The sequence below is a fragment of the Ambystoma mexicanum genome, chromosome 3p (genome assembly GCF_040938575.1).
Source record: "Ambystoma mexicanum isolate Mex_15411 chromosome 3p, UKY_AmexF1_1, whole genome shotgun sequence".
NCBI classification, from domain to species: Eukaryota; Metazoa; Chordata; class Amphibia; order Caudata; family Ambystomatidae; genus Ambystoma; species Ambystoma mexicanum.
Window position 1 is genome coordinate 965411373 of NC_090925.1, and position 13394 is coordinate 965424766.

At 43.6% G+C, this 13394-nt stretch overlaps 1 long non-coding RNA gene across 2 annotated transcripts in view; it reads right to left on the reverse strand.

Annotated features, from left to right (window-relative positions):
* LOC138579656 (uncharacterized) overlaps nucleotides 1-13394 on the reverse strand; it is a 78629-nt gene that overhangs the window by 8940 nt on the left and 56295 nt on the right. The window contains exon 2 of one of the 2 annotated variants that reach the window (XR_011304116.1): nucleotides 5883-5969. The exons of the other annotated variant lie outside the window; for it this stretch is intronic. This is a non-coding gene — a long non-coding RNA (uncharacterized lncRNA). The remainder of the gene's footprint in view (nucleotides 1-5882; nucleotides 5970-13394) is intronic. 2 annotated transcript variants of the gene reach the window in all.

Genomic DNA, 13394 nt, shown 5'->3' on the forward strand with positions numbered 1-13394 from the left:
GATCCTATTATGAGAATCTCTGCTTTTTCTCCATTGAGGCATAGGCTATTTATGGCCATCCAGTTTTGGATGAGGGAGTAGACTTTATTTATGTTGGTGATGTCTTTTTCCAGATCGCCAATGATTGGGATTAGGATCTGAGTATCATCCGCAACATTTGCATAGATAACTCCCATGGCATCTAATGCTGCAAAAAGGAGTTTGGTGTAAGCATTGTGTAAGGTGGGAGAGAGGCACAAGCCTTGAGGTACTCCTGTTGGTACTCGTATAGGGTCGGCTGCCTCCTCGCCAATGGCTACTCTAGATGTGCGTTCAGATAAGAAAGATTTGACCCAAATGGTTGCCCCTCGGTTGAGAGGTGGAAGTTGTTAGATAGTGCTGTGCATAGTCTGTCCTGGTCCACCAAATCAAACGCGGCGGATAGGTCGAGTAGCAGGAGGATACCTAATTTCCTTGTGTCTCTAATGGAGTCCATCTGATTTTTGAGATCTAGTAGGACTGTCTCAGTACTATGTCTGGGACGAAAACCAGATTGTCTATCTCCTAACAGGTGGTTATTTTCTAGGTGAGTTTGGATTTGTGAGTATGTGATTTTGTCAATTATTTTGAGGAGGAAGGGTACCGTGGTTATGGGTCTATAGTTGGTGGGTATGGTGGGATCCAACATGGGTTTTTAAGCAGGGGATTGACCCATGCTTCTTTAATATTGGCAGGGATGGAATTGGTGCTAAAGGAAGCATTAATGAAATTGGTGATAAAAGGTGCTAGAATGGGGGCACAGAGCTTTACTAATTTGGCGGGGAAGCAGTCACCTTTACAATTAGATGGTTTGAGTGAGGTGATGGTCTTGAGCACTTCATCTTGAGAGACCTTAGTAAAATTGAATTTGGTCGTTATAGCTATATTATTTGGTGAAATGTTAGGAGGGTCCTCTGTTTTATTGGCCAATAGTTTTCTTTTCGCTAATATTTTTTTTGAAGTGTGTTGATTTTAGAGGCTAATGCATCCTGTTCTGTTGTACACCATGCTTTGCTGAGGCATATAGGGCTGGCACGTGAGATCGGGGGTTTCTAATTCTCTGATAATAGCAAATAGTTATTTACTATTGGAGGTAGCGTTGCTAATACGCATATTCAATGCATTAGCTTCATTAGCAATAACAGCAGATTTGTAGGTTTTGGAAATTGCCTGGAACTCATTGGTAGAGTCGGTGGAGAGTCTTTTTTTTATTTGGTGTTCTAAGGCTCTATTTTTCTGTTTTAGTGCTATGAGTTCTTCATTGAACCAGGAGTTACTGCATTTGGCTGATTTGAGAATTTTGGCTGTGCATGGAGCTATTTCGTCGATGGCTGTTTTAAGGCAGGAGTGGTAGATGGCGGAGGTGGTATCTGGATTGCTGCTCATGATTGGATGTTTCTCCAGTATTTTCGAGAGGGCAGGGGTCAGGTTTTCTAATGTGAGTTTGCATGTATTTCTCACCATGATAGGGATGGGAGAAGGCAGAGGTCTTTCTTGAGCCTTGAGCATAATTAAATTAAAGCAGATTAGATCGTGGTCTGACCATGTAATTTCTGAGATGCTTTCTAAGGATAGTTTTGTATTTAGTGTAATAATCCAATCTAAGATTCTGCCTTTTGCGTGGGTGGGTGCATTGACTATTTGAATAAACTGCATTTCTTTTAATGCTATGTGGAATGCTATGGCTTTATTATATCGAGGGTCATTGAATCCTAGGTCAACGTCTCCTAGAATGATGAACCTGGTGTTTGGCTTAAGGAGAGGGGTGATGAGAAGTGGGATGTCTGTTGCTGGGTGGCTGGTAGAATTAGGGGCTCTATAGATGATGAGGAAGTAAATGGTTGTTTAAGGGTCAGTGAACAGTTTGAGCAGCAGGAGCTCATAGCCCTCTAATGATTCTACTTTACAAGATCTGAACTGTAATTATGTCTTGGCGATTATAGCTACTCCTCCTCCCATGGTTGTTGCGCTCACCTTAGCTCTGCAGGGGCACCCAGAGTCTCTTTCCCTGCGCATAGTAAGTCTGGACCCTCTGGAGCCTGGGTTCTCTGGAGCTGCTCCTATGAATGCGTATACGGAACAAGGTTAGAATTCAGGTGTGTGTGGGACTGTTTCTGCTCCCACACCCCGATGCTACCCCTAGTGTTCCCAGATTTGACTGCTGGTTAACTCACCAGATATATGTGAAAGGATGGCTCTCCGTCCTGCTCTTAACTCGGGCAGTGGTGCAAGTCTGTTCAGCGTTGGAACCAGTTACGTCACTGGTTCGTATCTCCCAAGCCCAGTCCAGCTGCGACGTGGATGAATGTTCGTTCAGGTGAGTCTTTATATAGCACTGAGGATTCTCCTTAGTAAGTGTTCATAACTTCTGTCTGTCTTTTATGTCCTTCTTGCTTCAATGCTCTGCTTTATGCCTTCTCTTCTGCGCTATTTGTTTGTATGCGCTTATTGTCCTTCTAATGCTCTCTGTTCTTTCAAATGCAGGCCTGCCGGTATCGGGATGATGGAGTAAACTTATGCATGCGGCAGCGAAACAAGTCTGGTAATGCTTCTGTAACACGCTTTGCCTTCTGCGTGCCCACAGTATTTGTTATGGCCTGTTCTTTGCCTTACAGGTGTCTGCCGACTTGTGATGATGGTGCCGAGTGGATCCACAACTGTAATCAGAGCCAGCTAATGCTCTTGTATTCGCGCACCGTTCTTAAAATATGCGCAATGCTGTTCTGTTGAACTCTGCTTACTGTTTTCTTTCCTTTGCAGGTGTCTGCTGAAGTCGCGTTGCTGAAGCGGAGCGAATCCTGAAGCCGTGCCATAGTCGATGAAGCTGTGATAACAGGAGCTGGATGCCGGTCGTCTGGATGAATTCGCGCGAGTATCCCTGCAACTGCGGTTCAATCAAGGCTGAAACAGAACAGATGAGAGTTGCACAAAGTCCTCAGGTAAGTATCTTCAGGAACTGTGCCGGTGAGCTTCACGCTGCATCAAGCAGAGTAACGCGAAGCAGGGATTGCATGCCTGGGTGTGGCTTATATAGCCAGCCACACCCAAAAGGCAGGACTGCAGTCTTGTGTTCTGTTTTAGGATATTCCTCCTCCATGTTGGAGGAAAACAGGAAGTGCTTGGATTCTATTCACCCAAAGGGTGATGTACATGACGCCAGATGCACCAAGCCTGGGCCCAACCCACCTTTATCTGTCCTCTGACCCAGTGGCTTTTCTGGAGAGTACGTGTCCCTCGGAAAGACCCCGAGCTATGTGTGTGAGTGGATGTTGTGGAATGGAGTCTGGTGTCGGGTAGACAGCCCAGAGTCATTGCAATTGTGTCTGGTCGGTCAGCCCTCGGGATGTTGTAGTCTAGCGGGATAGCTAATGTCAGAAGGGGGCCAGATACCGGATGGAGCCATGTTTCTGTCACTACTATGAAATCTAGTTGTTGCTCTAGAATGATATCATGGGTATCAATAGCATGAGCCCCTAATGAGTATACATTTAACAATGGACGTTTGGGAGAGTGGGTTGGGAGGAATGTGGATGGGCTTGGGTGTAGGGAGTAGGTCAGTTTGAATGGTGTTGGAGGTCTGAATATTGGCCTGAGAGTTCTGATAGTTATGCTGTTTTACTGTCTTCTTGGAAGCCTGTGGTGTGTCTATCTGGAGAGAGTTGTGTATGGGAGGGGTGGGGGAGGCAGGTGTTGATCTACTCTGCTTCTGGAGTGGTGTGTGTTGTTGATAAGTGCGAGCAGTGAGTTTTAGCCTTCTAGTGGTCCCCTTTATGGGTTTGGTAGTGGAGGGTGTGGGCTGGGATTCTTGTGCTAAGGTGATGTTTTAAATGCCTCTCCTAGGCTTGGGATGGTCTGTCCACTGGAGGTGGAGGTGTTGGTAGGTATGGCTGTAGTGATGAGGATGGGACAGGGGGCTTCTGTGGCTTGCATCTGTTTGGAGGTGGACGGATGAGTGGTAATGTGCTGTGTGTATGGAGTGGGGAATGGTGCAGTTTTAGGAAGGAAGGGCGTAGGGGAGTAGGTGATGTCTATGGCACCAGATCCGAGCCAGACCTGTGTCCATCTGTGTATAGGTGCCTTCGGAGCAGTGTCGGGTAAGTATTGCAACAGTACGTTGTAGGGCCAAGATGCGTCTGTTGGCGGTGGGTGGTGGTGTGTAGGTATGGGCTAAGAAAATCAGCACAGTGATATGGTAAAGGAGGTGAGGTTGTGGTAGTGACATTTGTAAGATAGTTGGGCGAGCACAAAGTAGCATGTGGATCTAAGGTAAACAAAATAATGAATAGAGCAATGACAAATGAGCACTAATTAGGCTAGTGCTATGTAGCATAAGGACCAGGTGTAGGCACAATAGTGACTAGTACAGTAGCAATTGTAACATATAGACCAAAATATAGGCACAGTAGTGATCAGTACTGTAACAAAAGCAGTATTTGGACAAGTGTTGTGTGGCATAACGAACAGGTGTAGGCACAATAGTGACTAGTACCGTAGCAATTATAGCATGCAGACCATAATATAGGCTAGACTAGCGCTATGTAGCATAAGGACCAAAGTGTAAGCACAATAGTAACTAGTACAGTAACAAGTGAGCAGTATTAGGACTAGCGCTGTTTGGCATATGGCCCAAGTGTAAACACAATAGTGACTAGAACCGTAGCAATAGTAACATATAGATCAAAATATAGGCACAATAGTGACTGGTACTGCAACAGGTGAGCAATATTTAGACTAGCACTGTGTAATATATGGAACAAGTATAAGTACATTGGTAGCTAAGGCAGTAAAATGTAAGCAATATTTGGTGCAGTATTGAATAGCATCAGGGGCGTTGCTAGGGGGGGGCTAAGGGGGCTATAGCCCCTGATCTTTTGGTTGTAGCCCCGGATAGAATCTCAGGAGCTACAGCCAAAAGACTAGCTAGCCCCCAGTCCCAACAGTTCCGACATCAGCGTAGCCCCGGGTCTTTTCCAGACCTAGCAACTCCCCTGAATAGCATGTGGACCAAATGTAAATAAGACAGTGGCTAGAGCAGTAACCATTGTAAGTTATTAGCTAGCAGGCCTCAAGGGGTGCTTGTCGTACACAGGGTGAGGAGTGCCTCGGGCTGGCCGTCAAGATATGCAAGCCGTTCTGTGGATTCTGGCAATCAGCTTCAGTAAGGACGATGAAAGGATAGGCATTAGGCCGAAGAAGAAAAGTTTTGCGGTATGTAGGTGTTGTATCGGGCTGTAGAAGATCTGATGTCGGTACTCGCAGCATGACGGAAGCAGTATAGGTGAGTTGTAGGTGGTAGATCAGGAGTTCTAGGTAGTACGGATGTTAGAAGCCCCAGGAGATCTTGGACAATGTGAGTGACTGTTTTTTTGTACGTAGTATATGGCAGAGATACAGTACCATAGTGCATGCTTACCATATGAGTGCGGCTAATCGTGGAAGCGCCACTTTGTTTTACATGTGTGGACTGGCTGCCAGCTGCACCCGGCTCCGACAGGCTCGGTACATGAGCCTTACTTTGTGTGCCTTTGTTCGTGGACCGGGTCTCTCCTGCCGGTTATGCGTGATTGGTTGAAATAGCCGAATTTAGCCAATCCGCATTCAGTGGTTCGGTGAGTTGGTGGTTGAGAAGTCAAGGAGTTAGGCAGCGGCCATTTTAGGACTGTTTAACCCTCGTGGGTCTCAATGGAATTGTGCAAGGTTGCACTAAAATCAAGGTGCAAATTAGTGGGTTTAGCTGATTCGTATCTGCGTTATGGATCGAGGAAAGTATTTCAATAAAAAACAAGGGAACTACACGTTCTGATCGAGACGCTACTCAGTGCTCTGAAAATGGCATTGGGCGCTTCACAAGCCCAAGGGCTTACCTTCTGGTCATCAGGTATGCTGGTGGAGATGGGTGTACTGCCCCAGCAGCGCAGGGTGAGCTCCTGCTCGGATGAACGCTTGGACTGCTGGAAGCATATGATATGATAAGATATGGCATTTATAACGCGCCTATACACAAGTGTTTCAAGGCACGATAAGGCATGGGAGGGGGACAGAGGGAAGACAGAGACAACGATCTTACTAAGCCAGATGACATTGAGATATGATGTAACTGCTGTGTTTCATATTCCCCGTTTACTCTTAAGCCCAAGCATTGCAGTCAGACTGTTAGCTCTGAGTGATCAGGTTGGGCATCTTACTTAAACAATAAATCTTAACACTTTATTTAAGACAAGGCTTTCACTTGCATAACAGCAAAGTGCCAAGGTGCAGATGTAAATTCATTTGGATTTTAAAATAAAAACATCTAAAAATACGTAGACTTCGAAGAAAGTCGCACACACTAAAATACCACCAAGTAAACAAATAGCTAAATTCATGAGGCTGCTCATCATGCAGACATTGTACAGTGGAAGAAATAAGTCACATGGAAAGAAGATTATAAGGAAACTTGAAGCAAGATATGACTTTTCATAATGAATTTACAAAAGAGCATGTAAATCAGCTTTTTGATGCTTTTTCTCTGGTAGCTCCCAGCATGGGGGAACCAGTCCATCAGTTGGCTACAAATGCAGGCTGAAACCTACAATCTCAACCTGCGTTCGAAGCTGCCTTACGGCTGGCTCCCCCATCCACCATCTTCCTCCTGCCCGTCGTCCACCTTTTATTTTTATTTGCCCATTTCCAACCCCACTTACTTGTGTGTTGCGGTGGCACAGGCCACAGCAGCAGCTTCCCAGCTTCCCTTTCTATGGCAGCCATCTTAGCACAGTATTTTCAGTCATTGAACGGGATCCGCGAGGTATACCGTTCAATGACTGAAAATACTTTTTTTTTAGCACGCCGGGTTACCACTTTGGTAACCCAGGGTGCTAATTGCTGCTACCCTCCGTTCCAGTCCTTGGAACGGCGACTTAATTCCACAATGTTTCCTTTAGAGAGGCTGATAACTCACAAATGCTGCAGAATCAAATTAGACGATGGAGACTTGCCGGTTTCCAGTAGTGGCTGTTTTGCAGGAAAAGTTCTATCAGAACCCAGTAGTGTCCTCCTCTTGGCGTGGTATGTGGTGTGCTCCTATGGATGAGGGCGTTCTGAGGGCAAATGTCTTTGCTGAGTCCTGTGGTGTCCTCCTGAAGGAGAGCACTGTCTCGTAGGATCAGCTAACTCAAAGCTTTGTTATGTGCACTTTGCGTGGAGGCAGGGGAGCAGCGTGCTGGGCTGAGTGCGTGTCAGTGGAGGAGTATCTTTTGGGAACACTGATGCAGCAGTGCCCATTCACAACAGCATTGAAATGTGAGATCTAGGGCAGCATTGAAGGGTTAAATCTGGACAATGCAACCATCGAGCCAAGCCATTGAGCATAGAGTCAATTTAAGGTTTCTGTGAGAGGGGGGAGTGTCTTGAATGCAGGGGCTACATCTCCCAGTATATTCCCACATTCCATGACAGCTGAATGCTGCTCGCCTACGTGCCAGGATCACTGCTCCCATCTCTGTGAACTTTACCCACATTTATTTATTGATCTCCCCAATTAATCCTAGCCCCGTTTCGTTGGACTTGGCAATATTAACGAAGATGTCAACCAAAAATTCACATAGTCACAAAATAAAATGCATATCTCGAGGCACATAGTAGTTATAGGGGGCCCATTTTTTCCGATGTACCCTTTTTGACAGGTAGGAACGCCCCCTGGTTGTCCTTATTCCCCCCCTTTTGATATGGGTTTGATTTCTTTTCGATATGGAATTTGAAATTAATAAATGTTTGATATCAACATGTTTCAAAATTAAATTATATATTGATTTGATATCCGTTTTATATAAACGGCTATATAAAGTGTGTTTGTGTACTTTGATACATTTTGATATATAAATGTGCTGCTGGTTTTATACCGACTTTCTGGATCTTATCCTTTTAAAAAAACACCCTCCCCTGAATAATCATTTAATCTCTCTCTCTCTCTCTCTATATATATATATATATATATATATATATATATATATATATATATAAACACCTTCCCTTTGAACCACGCCGTCTATTATAAAGATCCGCACATGATCCCCATTTTTAAGTAGTATAGCTTTTGTCTTTTTAAGAAGTCTTTCGCCGTACAGTTTTTTCCAGACAGCCATGGAATTCTGCGGTGTTACACCTACCGGTATGGTTTTCATAGATCTATGATGCGTGCTGTTATACCCATTTTAGAAATGCGGGTAGCACATTCACATGTGTTTTAAGTTGTAAAAAACACCAGAGTCGTGTTTTAAAGGTGCGTATAAAACATTCTAGAATAGAGGCTTTAACTTCAGAGTGTGTTACAAGGTCAGAAGATTTTGCAGTTGTTTATTTAAAAACTCTTTACCGGCATCTGTCTGTAGTTTAACAGGGACTTTGCTGTGTTAAATATGCACTTAAAAGCCGCTGCTATCTGCTATGCTGTGTGCCGTCTTGTTCTTCAAAGCCTCAACATAAGCGTATTTTGATAGAACGTCGATGACGGCTAGAATATAGCAGAAACCATTGTTGTCTTCACGGATCTGGCTCAAATCCATAATATCTGCCTGCCTTTGTTGATTGACATCACATACCACAGTCATTTGTTTTTGGGCCGGCTTATGCAACACGTTGGCCTCCTTCCCTGAAAGCCACGTCTTAACAGCCTCCCGTGACTCCTTCTCACCATCGGCTCACATTGTACGATACAGGCTGTCAACCCCGCCATAACTGCCAACACCACCTTCATCACAATATATTTTAGACAGCTTCAGGTCAGCCCTGTCTCCCCGTAACAACTCAACATAAAGACGCAGTCACTTTTAAAAACAACGGTTTGTATTCGCATTTAAAAATGACAATTTTATTCAAAATATATTCACATTAAAACATTCACATTCAAATAACACCTGGGAATACCGCATAACCACCTTGTATGCCGCCGCTTTGTTAAGGGCTTGTGTTACACTCCATTTATATATATTGTATCCCTGCCCAGTTGGGAACTGTTTTTTCAATTATGTTTCTAGCCCCCATCAACACAGGCGACTAAAAGGATTCATTTTCAAAAGCGGATTATTCACTGATTCTATAGCCCATAATGTTTTAGATACGCAGCGCGCAGTCCCTGCTCCAATCCTTATCTCTGTCAGCGGTTGTGTCAGTCATAACAAGTCTATAATGCGTTTTGGGCTCAACAGAAAAACATATTTTACGTAGCGAATTATCCGGGTAAGCTTTTTTCAAACACTCGTGAGTATCCTGCTGTGTATCATTAATTTTATGTCGGTAGCACGCCCTGTCAAATTGTTGTTTTAAACACGCCCCCTTTATGATGGCCGTAATAACCTGGGTGGCACGAATATCAGCGCGAAGAGGGGCCTGCGTGTCCATATCGAATTTCATTAGCACAATACAATCCTTGCACAGATTGATATCCGCTGGGCTTTCAATTTGTTTTAAACAAAAAATGCAGCGATAGACAGGCCTTATACAGGTTACTTTCAAAAGACCATGGGGTTTCAAACCGGCTGGAACAGCAAGCGCAATAAATATTAATAGTCTCTGCCGTAGTCTGGTTCACCCGACCCCCGCACACTTGGCCCTGTTTTTCATCAGGGTTCCGGGGGCCCGAAGCAGTCTCCGTCGTCATCACTGCGTCCGCCGACATCGCCGTAGCTTCGCAGTCCTCACCTTCAGGGTTTGCGTCGAACGCAAAGTATGGCTCCAAAACATCCTTGTCATTGTCCCAAAACTATTCGGATTCATAGCCGGCCATTAGATCCTGAGCATCCTCCATCCCTTCGTACACCAGCAAATCCACAGACTTCCAGGGGGTGCTCGCCTCTCGCCATAGCTATAGCTGTTCATAATAGCTGCTTCCGGAATAGTCCCTGAAAAGCTCAGAAAGCGCTGTGTTTTCCAGCCCATCACAGAGTGGTATATATCTGGGTTGCCCGACCCTGCCCCATGTCACCATCGCGGCCCTATGTGTGCCCTTTCAATAAAAAATGTATATTAACATTATATAAAGTTAATATAAAAGGTATAATTTTGATATCAGAAAATGTATTGCAATATAAAAATGAATGATGATAATTTTATATTAAAAATGATATCAGAAAAATATCCGATATCAAAAAAACATTGGCTACAAGTCTTGTAAAATTATATAAAATCCATATAAAATCATGTCACCAATCTCCCTAGAATTATATTAAAACTCTCTAAAACCCCTATCAAGCCGCGACATCATTTGGCACACGTAGATTTATATTAATAAAACTCTTAGCACTGCGTGACGTAACCCAATTTGCTTAGCTTTATATTCCATCTCTATCAAACTCTCACACATGCAGCACCACCCACTGCCGCGTCATCGCCGCATCACCAAACCCTAACACTCGCCGTCTAACTCCTCACAACTCACTTTGCCCTTGATCAAGCAACAGCGTACACGCGCTCTCCCATATTGAAAACATTTTGATATACACTTTATATCATTTTCATATAAACTTTATATCAAAATGTATCCCAGTACACAAACACACTTTATATAGCTGTTTTATATAAAACGAATATCAAATCGATATACAATTTGATATCGAAACATTTTGATATAAAACATTTATTGGTATCAAATTCCATATAAAAAAGAAATCGCACCCATATCAAAAGGTGGTGGGAATAAGGACAACCAAGGGGTGTTCCCACCTGTCAAAAATGTTACATTGGAAAAAAGGGACCCCCTCTAACTACTCATGTTTTCTCCCTTTCCACAACGTCCCTACTGAAGGATTACCTTTCACCTACTCCCTGTTTTGTGTTTCATAACTGTGCTGCTGAGGAAAGCACTCATCTTTGACATTACTGGAGATGAGAGGCATGTTTCTGCTACTCTATGATGATATATATTTTGCTTTGTGTATTCGGGAATGTGCAGACTGAAGCTGTACTCCTGCATACACTATGTGCTAATTGTAGCCTTTTGTATGTTTGAAAACTTAAGTCCAAAACCACACCTATGTTTTAAATTATGTGAGTTGTGATCACATTTTCCAAAAGTACCAGGGAGTGTGCCCACTGAAATAAAGGGTGCACAAGAGTCCATTTATTTATTGATGCCCCCAATTAATCCCCACCCCTGATTCGTTGAGCGTCTACAAGCTCCTATTGGCTCAGACACTTTGTGCGACTTTTCTGAGACTATTGCACTAGAAAAACACGAGAGGCTTATGTGCGAAGATGCCATACAGATGTGTCACCATTCACACAGTAATCTCCATTTCTGCAGGCCCATTTTTCTTCACTTCCTTTGTGCTAGTTGCGTAAGCCGAGCCCTGTACTGTACACTTAAGTTCACTCCATTTTAGAAAAGATTACTTACCAGACCATTTACTAGTGCATGTCCACTTCCCTGTGCATTGCGCCTCAGGGTCTTCTTTGCCACCGTCTTGGTGAGCCTATACACCTGCTTTGTTTTATGAACAGTATGCATGCTTTTCTTGCTAGGCAATAAACTATAGTAATGTCCCATTAGACGAGGGACATAGACACGGAATGCATGGGTTGGAAAAGATGTAGCAGGGTAAGTAATGCTGAAGCAATGGCACAAAAATGAATGAATACTGACTATTAGGCTCATTTTGGAAAACCCCACAAATTACGCCAAAGGGACCCTGATACATTTGCACTTTGGTATAATATGGCCCCTCTGCATACTTTTTATCATATGCACATCAGAGTACAAAAAGGAGGTGTAAAGTGGAGGCGTAATTGCATTTACAATTCCCATTTGCACTTCGCCATGCAAACTGAGTAAAAGCCTGTCATTAACGCATGGCAAGCAGCGTTTTCATTGGATTCCTCTGCTGGTGTAAAAACATGGCAGATTCCATAGAAGTACACAGCATTTAATCCAGTATGAAAATGCGATGCTGACATAAATGCAGAAGTATTTGTATGGCAGGGAGGAAGGGGGAAGCAGAATCGTAAATTACGATCCCTGCCCCCCTACGAGCTACAAATTATTTTTAAAAATCCGGTGGAGTAAAATGCAAGCTTAATGTTTAATCATACATATTACGTATTAATTTTACTTAACACCATATCGAAGAGCCCGTATATATTTAGCAATAAATGGCACTAGGGTGGATTCCAAGTTCTCAGAGGAGTCAAACACCAAGAGACACCACAAGGTCCAGACCTTAAAAATTGGGGCTCATTTTGAAGAACCCCACAAATTGCGCCAAGGGAACCTGTTATGTTCGTAATTCGGTGCAAACATGTCCCCTATGCGTAATTTTCATAATTAGCATATCAGATTGCAAAAGGGAGGTGTAATATGGTGACAATCACTTTTATGCCTCCCTTTTGCACTACTCTGTGCAAATTGCGCAGATGCCGCCTGCCATTTACAAATGGTAGGCAGCATTTTCAATGGATTCCTTCGGAATCTGACTCAGATTGGCTGATGTAAAAGGCATGGTTATTCCATACGAATCCACAGCACAATCACCAGAATAAAAATGTAATTCTGCTGCAAATGCTGGAGTATTTGTATGACCGAGAGGTGGAAATGTAAATTATGATCCGTGCCCCCCTCCGCCACCTAAATGATGAATATATGATGTGGAGTAACATTCATGCGTATCATGTTTACTTATATACTTCACACATGAATTTTACTCCATGCCATATTGAGCATTAACCCCTATGATTTGCACAAAATAAATAGCTGAATAAACTCTTACAGCATACATAACAATAGCTGATTGAAAAGGGCCAGAGAAAAAGGGAAAAAAAGAACAAAAGCCACACTGCTGTTAAACTGCTAAACATAGAGCGTCAGCTAGCATGTTAGAAGCGTTAAGCAGAAGGTAGCATAAGGGTGTAACCAGTGGTCGAAGTGAGCGTACGAGTACCTCTATTTTTATTTCAACTTTATTGTGTTATGGTTTTCATATAAACCTTTCACAGAGACACAGTATATTTCAGATATAAGCTATTCCGTTGCAAATGTTAAAGAATATGAAAAGTTTATAAAATTCACTATAATGGATACAATCGAGTTATAAAAGAAAAACAACAAGGCCCTGACTCAATCATCATTCACGCTCACAAGATCTTTGGTGAGGGATGGAATGTCGCCAAGGAGAATAATAAACTCAGTTAAAAAATGCTAAGGGGGGGGGGGGGGGCGTGGCCAAGATGGCGGGCTGAGTGGTTGTGGAATAGTGGAGCTCCGGGCCGAGGAAACGAGAGTGAACCCGACATCAGGCACGCTTGTAACAAGGAGACAAGAGTGAGCAGGAACGGAGGAGACCGCACAGAGCGGGGGAGAAGTACTCCGACCTCTAACGGAGACAGGAGCAGTGAGGAACGGACGAGGT